General features: G+C 34.3%; 1 protein-coding gene across 2 annotated transcripts in view; it reads right to left on the bottom strand.

The window, feature by feature from the left end:
* Window positions 1-10,081, bottom strand: part of LOC101500706 (uncharacterized) — a 30,344-nt gene that overhangs the window by 6,787 nt on the left and 13,476 nt on the right. The window lies entirely within an intron of this gene.

Genomic DNA, 10,081 nt, shown 5'->3' with positions numbered 1-10,081 from the left:
TAGCTTTTTTTGGGAAGTGTATTAAGCAATTTGATTATGTTATTTGAATTATGACTGGATTGAAAGTTGAACCGGGATTTTACAAAATTTGGGAATGTTGAAGTTATAGAGGATACTCTGTCGAAATTTCGAGAAAAAGCATATATATATTTTTAAATGGTTAAAGAGTGATTTAGTTGTTTAATGGGTAAGTTAGTTGATAGGCTTGCCAGGCTAGGAGTATAGCTTGTGCGCTGGTCACGACATTAAATTTTTGGGTCGTGACACTTTCCCTCAGAGACATTCTGGTGTTTCAGCTACACGATGTTCTACTTGTGGTAGGTTTCACTTCGGGAATTGTTCTAGAGATGGTAATGCTAAGGTGTGCTACCAATGTGACCAAATAGGTCACACCAGGAAGGATTGTCCTGTAGATACGACACATCCATCCTCTAGTTATGAATCAGCACCAACAGCTTTGGCATCTTGTCAGAGTGGAAATTCTTATGTAAGAGGTTTAGGAACATTTCAGCAGCGAGGTAGAGGATTTGGTGGTAGAGGTCAGATACCAGCAGGAAGAGGTCAGGCTCGAGTGTTTGCTTTGACTCGTCAGGATGCTCAAACATCCGATGCAGTAGTTACAAGTATACTTTCTATATGTTCTAGAGATGCTCATTTTTTCTTTGATCCTGGAGCTACACATTCTTTTGTATCGTCGTGGTTTGCTACTCGTCTTGGTAAATGTTCATCTTCTTTAGAAGAGCCTTTAGTTGTAGCTACACCTGTTGAAATACCTGAATGGAAGTGGAAAGGCATCAGTATGGATTTTGTAACACGATTACCACGAACCCAAAGGGGTTATAACTCGGTGTGATTGATTATAGATCAATTGACCAAATCTGCACACTTTTTACCTGTGAAGACCACTTATACTGCATCTCAATATGCTAAACTTTATTTGGATAAAATTGTCTCTTTGCATGGTGTACCGATGTCTATTATTTCTGACCGTGGGGCTCAATTTACTGCTCAATTTTGGAAGTCGTTCCAAACTTCATAAGGAACTCGTTTGAAGCTTAGCACAACTTTTCATCCTCACACAGATGGCCAATCTGAAAGGACTATACAAATATTGGAAGATATTCTTCGTGCTTGTGTTCTAGATCTTGGGGGTAGTTGGGATCAACATTTGCCCTTGATGGAATTTGCATACAATAATAGTTATCAATCTAGTATTCAAATGGCTCCGTTCGAAGCTTTGTACGGAAGACGTTGTAGGTCTCCGATAGGGTGGTTTGAAGTTGGTGAAGCTAAATTAGTCGGTCTAGAATTGGTTCAAGATGCCATTGAAAAAGTTAAATTGATTCGGGATCGCTTAGTGACAACTCAAAGTAGGCAAAAATATTACTCTAATAAGAGGCGTCGTCCCTTAGAGTTTTCAGTGGGGGAACATGTATTTTTACGAGTCTCACCAATGAAAGAAGTTTTGAGATTTGGTAAGAAGGGGAAACTAAGTCCAAGATTCATTGGACCATTTGAAATTTTAGAAAGGGTCAGACCAGTAGCGTATCGTTTGGCACTTCCACCGGATCTCTCAGAAGTTCATCTAGTTTTTTATATTTCGATGCTTCGGAAGTATCTTCATGACCCTTCTCATGTGATTAATCATGAAGACGTACAGTTAGATGAAAATCTATCGTACGTTGAACATCCAGTATCTATATTAGATCGCTAAGTGAGACGTTTACGCTCAAAGGATATCGTTTCAGTAAAAGTTCTTTGGCGTGGTCCATTCGGCGAAGAAACTACTTGGGAACCCGAAGAAGTCATCCGTGCAAAGTACTCACACTTATGTTGAAACTCAAGGTTAGTGGTATTTATTAAATAAATTCGAGGAAGAATTTTTATAAGGGGAGGAGATTGACACGTCCCGTGCCAAATTTAAAAATAAAATAAAATAAATAAATATAATAATAATTAATAATAATAAATAAAAATAAATTAACCCCACTCACTTTCATTCCCTTTCCATCTCACTCTCTCATTTTCTCCTATTTTTTCTCTTTCTCCCTCTCGGCACACACTCCCCTCCCCCATTTTTGTTGCTTTTTTTCTTTCTTTCTTTTCCTTCTCTTCTCCTTGCTTCTTCTCACTCTATTACTCAAACCCTCAATCCTTAAAAGAGATTTAACATCCCCACAAGCTTAATCTCTCTAACTCCTACAAATTCTTTTGGTTGGGATTTTTGGGTTAGGGTTTGTGTTCTAAGGAAGGAAAAGGGTACCCATCTCTTGAGAGTGGTTTATTGAGACTCATTGGGGTAAATGCACAACTCTAATCCTAGTATGAATTCATAGAAAAATGTAGTTTTGAGTAAAAATCTTATTTTGTGCTTAGAGTATATTTAAATGATGTTGATGGTTTCCTAGATGTAGCTAAACTTTAGAATAAATTTCTCTAAAGTCTTGGAAATATTTTTGATACTCAGATTTGTCAACTGAGACCTTGCCGGCTACTCTGAGAGTTGTTGGAGAGCAAACTTAGATGGTTCTCCATAACTGTGAGTTGACGACGATCATCGTCATATATTTTTATAATGCTATTATTATTATTTTGTTGTTTTCTATATTAAAGTATTTATTGAAAAATTTGGGGAACACAACCTTTGAATTTTATCTCGATTTTGTCAATTATTTAATTTAACGGTCGTTGTTATATAATATGTTATTAATTTGATTTACGTATGAGTTAAAGTATTTAAATCTTGAATTGTTATGCGATTGAATATGTTTTTCATGAATTACGATGAAATGATTTTAAATGTGCGTTTTGGGAAATCGGTATTATTGTTATTAAATCGTTAACTGCGTTAGGTTCACCTAGTTATCTCGTGTTGATTAGGAAAGTTACCCGTTAGATGGAGCCGCCCCTATGAGAAATGTTATTCGTAGAAGGAGAGGGCTATCAACGCGATGTAAGCTCGTTAATTGATACGTGACGGTGCGTTGCGGGATTGAGAGGAGAGGGTCATCCGTTAGATGGAGCCGCCCCTAAGGGAAAGGCCACCCTTAGGAGGAAAGGGCTATCAATGAGATAAAGCCGCCTCTTGGTTCTAAAAATTTGTATTGTTACTTGTTTGATTTTTATGATGATTTTAAGATCGTTCATTTTGATTTTGCTTCGTTATTAAGTAATATTGTTTAAGATAACTGCCGCTCGATTGTAAAACAATTATTCGTGCATTTTTGTGTTTCCCTTCTAATTGATGGTGGTTGTTGTCTCATCACTAAGTCTTTGTGACTTACCCATTTATGTTGCTTATTTTTTTTCAGATTCGCAAGCAGTTGAGTAGGAATCTATTATTTGATTCAAGTCTCAACATACTTCTTTTTTGGTAGGCCACTTTGTTCAAGGACCATTTTTTGTAACATTTGTTGAGTCTATGTGAATTGTGGCTATTTTGGAGTTTAGAAGTTTTTGGAAAGTGTATTAAACGATTAGATTATGTTCTTTGAATTGTGATTGAATTGAGAATTTAACAGGGATTTTATAAATTTGGAAATGTTGAATTTACAGAGGATACTCTGTCGAAATTTCGAGTAAATATATATATATGCAAAAAGTTACGGTCAAAACGTTTGAATTGATTATAAAGGGAAGGTTTTTCCACTGTCTCTCTTCTAGAGAACATAAGAGTTGTAAACTCTCTACCACAAACACAACAAAAGTTAAGGATTCGTCAGATATGTATGAAGTGTTCCTTTTTTAATAGTTATGAGGGAGAATCCATTGGAACACAAGGAAAAGGAGAAGAAGACAAAGCTTTCAAACAAAACAAGATATTTTAATTAATGTACAAATCAAGTTTAAGGGGATGAGTTTGATTGTAAACTTGATTTGGTTTATTGGACTAGTAGATCAATTAAGTGTTAAGCTCAATTAGTTAATAGATAACTAACACCAAAGAAAATTATAGAGAAGTGTTTAAGGCGATGAGTAGTATGGAGGTACAATGTCAAATGCAAGATGCAAGCAGTGGATTAATTCTCTTGAAATGTGTAAAATTTTCTCTAAAGGTATGAATAACTCTCCTTTAGGGTCTATAAATGGAAGAGATGTTGTCATTTGTAAGTCAAGTAAAGCAATAGAAATTATTATTTTTCTCAAACATTCTCTTCTCCTAATCAACTCTAAAAAGTTCACTATAATCAAGAAAGTAGTCATGGAGGTTAGTTGGAGTCCATTTCTTTATACATGACATTATTAATTATACTTCGTACCAATAACATATACTTCCTCTAGTTTCATTTATATAAAAAAAAAACATTAATATTATTGAACTTATTTATTACTATTACTTTTTGGATATTTTTACAAATATACTTCTCATAGAAAAATGTAAGACATTAAATACACCTATTAATATTTTAAATAAAAATATAAAATGAGAATAAAAAAATTATTTAAATAATAAATGTATTTTAAAAGTCACAATTTTTTTTATGAATGACACCAGAGGTATTATAGTTCAAATTGTCACATCAAAGGCCGATAATAAAAAGTTCTTTATTGGATCAAAAAATAGTTATCATTCGAAAAAATATCATAGATCAATAGGATTTTTTTCATGGATAATATGATAACAACTAAATTCTTTGCTAAAAAAACTAATTGTCTATGAAAATGTTAACATTTTTAAATCAAATTAATAATGTAATAAATTTCATGAAAAAAAGATATTAATTAATAGAAATATGAGAATGCGAGAAAAATAGTAAGCCACGTCTTCATAGTTTAATTGAAAAACTCAATGAAATCATATTTATAAAAAATGAACAATGATATAATGACACTCTTATTTATAGTAATTACTAAATACTAACATTCTAACTGGTTTCTTTAACTAACCCTAATTGTATCTCATCTCTAAAAAGATTAATTACTAATCTTTAACAAACTTTAACCATCTTAATTAACATTCTCTTGGAGTTGGTATATGTTATCAATCATCACCAACCTGAATTGAATAAAACATCAAAATATCATAGAATAAGACATGAGGAAAAAGGATGTATCAAATATGACATAAAATTTATGGAAAGTGTCTCTGTGATAGCTACAACGAAGCAGAATACGGCATCACAGCCAAGACGATGATACCATATTAGAAATTTGAGAATTAGAAGAAAAGGGGAAAGTCGTAGTTTTTGTTATGATTTCAATCCAGAAAATTGAATGTGAATGCAGAATTGATAATTGGAAATGATAAAAGATGAAGAAAACACGAGAATTATCGAGGTTCGGAGCAATTATCTCCTATGTCCTCATTGATAGTTGTTTTATTTATTTCTTTAATAACCAAATAGAGTACATTGTTATAACACTTAGAATTTTCTACTCGATGCTCAATTGAACTCTCCCTTATTGACTTTAGAACACTTACTATCACTGGCATTACCTTTAACAAGCTACAAGTCATGCCTTATATAGCTACCCCTTTGCTCTAGTTAGTTACAACCATAACTAACTAAAACAGAAAAAACATAAAACTATCACATTGGCTTAAATATGTTTTAGACTTTCACTAACTAATTTAGACACAATGATGGTCCACTAGGCTTTTACAACTCTTCACCTTGGATCTTCAACTGTTGTTGACATAGTTAGAAAGTCTCAAGTCCTTTTTATAGACTTTAGTTGAGAAAAACCCCAACATTCACCAAATCTAAACAATGAGCAAACTTGATGCTAAGAACTACTTTAGTTAGAATATCTGTTGGATCATCTTCTGTAGATATCTTCTTCACTTCCACAATCCCTTCAGCAATGATATCTCGAATGTAATGAAATCTAGTGTCGACGCGTTTGGTCCTCTCATGAAACATAGGGCTCTTAGAGAAAAAGATGTCACTTTGACTGTCACACCAGACAGTTACAGCACTGGCCTTCCCTTCTAATTCATTGGCAATGCCTTTGAGCCAAACAACTTATTTGATTGATTCTGTAAGTGCAATGTATTCAAATTCTCTTGACGATAAAGCCATAATAGATTGTAAATTTTCCTTCCAAGTCACTACTCCTCCATATAATGTGAACAAATATCTTGTTGTAGACCTTCTCCTATCAAGATCACCAGCAAAATATGCATCAACATATCCTGTCAGACTATTCTTTTCTGATTTTGATCTTCCATAAGTGAGTCCAACTGATTTTGTGCTCTTAAGGTACTTGAATATCCATTTGACTACCAACCAATGTTCTTTCCTTGGATTCCCCATAAATATGCTCACTATGTTGGCTGCATATGCTATATCAGGTCTTGAACAAACCATTGCATACATCAAGTTTCTAGTGGCATTGGCATATGGAGTTCTGCTCATGAATTGATGTTCTTCATTAGTTTGAGGTGACTGACTTGAGGATAGTTTGAAGTGTCCAACAGTAGGAGTTAACACAGTTTTGGCATCCAATATGTTAAATCTTTTAAGTAATTTTTCAATATAATTGGACTGCTCTACATTTAGAAATTCCATGGATTTGTCCCTATCAATTTACCTTCCAAGGATTCTCTTAACTGCTTATAAGTCTTTCATTTCAAATTCAGAATTAAGTGATTTCTTCAAACTGCTGATAGCATTCATATCAACACTAGCTATTAACATATCATCTACTTAAAGTAATAGGTATATGAAGTTGATTGTACCTTCTTTTTTGAAATAGACACAACAGTCAAAAGAGCTTCTATTGAATCCTTTTGAAATCACAAAAGAGTCAAATCTTTTGTACCATTGTCTAAGGGACTACTTAAGTCCATACAGTGATTTTTTAAGCAAACATACCATGTGTTCCTTTCCCGGTACAATATGACCTCAGGCTTACTCATGTAGATGTTTTCTTCTAGATGTCATGTAAGAAAGCAGTTTTGACATCCATTTGTTCCAGTTCCAAGTTGTAGGCAGCAACTAAGGCAAGTATGACCCGTATACTTGTATGCTTCATAACTGGAGATAATATTTCCTTAAAATCAATTCCTTCTCTTTGTAAATACCCATTTGCTACTAGTATGGCTTTGAATCTCATCTTCTCAACTCCTGGAATCTCAGGTTTTCTCTTAAAAACCCACTTGCAGCCTATGACTTTCTAATCTTTAGGTTTTATCACAAGTTTGCAAGTGTCATTTTTCATGAGTGAGTCCAACTCATCCATCATAGCAGTTTTCCAACGCTTATTGTCTTCTCCAGTAACATCATCCTTATAGCTGATTGGATCAATCCAGTGGTCATTTGTTTCCACATTTAAGGAATATGTAGCTAGATCTGCATACCCATACCTTGTTGGAGCTCTTACTTCTCTCCTTTCCCTATGTCTCACAAGACAATATGTTGATTCTGATTCTCCACCTATAACATTGTTAGTTTCAGGTTGTGCCAAACTTACAGTTCTTTCCAGGGTAAATTTATCAGGATTTGATAGCTCCACCTCAATTCGTGCTTCTTGGCTTGCTTGATCATTTTCCTGTATTTGAGTTGAGCTTGATTTTCCAGCTTCCAGCAGATCATCTTCCTTGAAAACAACAGCTCTGCTGATTAAAGCTCTTCCTCCATTTGATTCAGTGATCCAAATCTTGTAACTTTGTACTCCTTCAGGATAGCCTAGGAATATCATTTTCTTAGACTTGGGCTCAAGCTTTCCTTCATTCATGTGTATATAGGCAATGCAACCAAAGATCCTCATATTCTCATAAGTTGGGGCTCTGCCATTCCATATTTCTTCAGGCGTTTTGAAACTTATAACGGTAGATGGTGACCTGTTGATCAAGTAACAAGCATCATGTATTGCCTCCCCAAGAATCTATTGTCAAGTTTAGCATTGGTCAACATGCACCTAACTCTCTCCAAAATGGTCTTATTCATTTTTTCAGCTAGACCATTCTGTTGGGGTGTTAGCCTCATTGTCCTATGTTTTGCTATCCCCTTATCTTTGCAAAATTTTGTGAACTCATTACTTAGAAATTCCAGGCTATTATTTGTTCTTAGGACCTTGATTTGCTTCCCTATTTGTTTCTCCATAAGTGATTTCCATTGTATGAAGCTTTTGAAAGCTTGATTCTTGTGCTTTAGTAAGTAAACCCACACCTTTCTTGACCAATCATCAATAAAGGTTATAAAGAATCTAGCCTCTCCATGTGAAGGGACTCTAGCAAGTCCCCATATATCTGAATAAACATAGTCTAATATGGCCTTTGTAGTGTGTGTACTAGTATTGAATTTTCCCCTTTTCAATTTTCCATAAAGATAGGACTCACAAAATTCTAACTTCTCAAAATTTCCACTTCCAATCAAACCTTGCTTATATAATTCCTCCAGACCCCTTTCACTAACATAAGCTAGTCTACAATGCCACATCTTCGTAGAAATATCATTTGAGATAGAAATTAAGCTGGCAGAATTAGTGGTAGTTTTACCTTGCAATTTGTATAGTCCATTGCTTCTGATTCCTTGTAGAATTTTGGAAGTTCCTTTGTAAACCTTGAGTATTCCTCCTTCACCTTTTATTGTGAAACCATCCTGGTCCGTCATACCTAGGGAAATCAGATTTCTCTTAAGTTTAGGTACATGCCTCAGATTAGAAAGAATTTTAGTTGATCCATCACCAATTTTGATCTTCACAGTTCCAATTCAAGACATCTTACAAGCCATGTTGTTTCCCATCAGAACTTTCCCAGCATCAGTTTTGTTGTAAATATCAAACCATTCTAGATTGGGTGTCATGTGGAAAGTGTTGAGACAAAATCTCTCTAATAGTTTTAATGATAACAAAATTGTTTAAAAGATTATGATTGTGCTTAATGACTAATCTGTGCTTTTGAGTGAATTCATATAAGAAAACAGGTTATTAATCATTAAGACAAAAAGGAGAAAAATTTGATTCAAATCTGAAGGATTGGAACTCAAGAAGATGTCCTCGTAAGAGGATGAAGCTTCAAATCTGCATAATACTCATCCTCGCCCAAATTGTTTTTTATTCATTAAAGAAAGGAAAAACAATATTAAAGAATGAATAAATAAAGCATTTGAAATAAAGAAGTCATAAGGAAAAAAAATAGGTACGAGGATAGCCAGTACTATGTAAGAGGATGGCAATACTAGGTTGGAGGACGGTTCTATAAAATCAACATCATTCCCAAATGTTGAAGGCAACCAATCCTATCATGTACAAAGGCTATAAGCAGACCTATATATCATTCTTGTATGATTGAAAAAGCTATGTGGAGTCAATCTACAGAAAGGCAACAAAAAACAAGCCAAAAATAGAAGTCTTCACATGTCTTGAAGAAAGACCCACGTGATTGAGGTTGACTTTCTCTCTTGTCAACATCACTCTCAAAAGGTGAAAATGAATTAGCCATTCAAGCTGCAGAAAAGGTTGTAGCCCACAAAGTCAAAGATATAGCCTTACATATCTTGAAGAATGAGAAAAGAAAAGGACAACTCAAGATCAAGTTCCAAGGAGTTGATCCTCCTGCTCGATGATGGACTGAGTCTGTCTGAGGACAGTTGGATGGCAGTTCTGTAAATATGATGCAAGACCTTGGACTTTTTTTATCAAGTCTTCAACGGTCGTAAAAAGCTTGCCACATGGAAAGATCATCATAAGACCTCTATAAAAGGCAGCAAGTTATTCATCATCAAACACACAACAACATTGCATAAAAAGATCAAGTATCTTAAAGCTATCAAGAGTAATATCCATCCTCTCTTCATACTTTCTATAATCCTACACTAAATATTTGAAATATCTTTTTAGAAAGTATTTAAGAAAAGAGAAACAATCGTATTCATATCACTTTGTAATTTCCACGTGAGTTACACTTGGAAATAGTTTGGAACTTGTAAGAAACAAGATTGTACGTTTGGTGAGGCTAAAAAATACACAAAGTGTAAGTAACCTCTGTTAGAGGTTGATCAGTTTGATCATTAGTGAAATCTCACAAGTGTATGAGGACTGGACGTAGCCTTCATTGGGTGAACCAGTATAAAAGTTGTATGTGTCATTCTTTACATTTTTTCTTTCTTTTACTCGACACAAATTTAAAGGTTTA

This window comes from Cicer arietinum, chromosome 2 (assembly GCF_000331145.2).
Source record: "Cicer arietinum cultivar CDC Frontier isolate Library 1 chromosome 2, Cicar.CDCFrontier_v2.0, whole genome shotgun sequence".
Classification (NCBI taxonomy): Eukaryota; Viridiplantae; Streptophyta; class Magnoliopsida; order Fabales; family Fabaceae; genus Cicer; species Cicer arietinum.
This window is presented reverse-complemented; position numbering and strand designations above follow the sequence as displayed.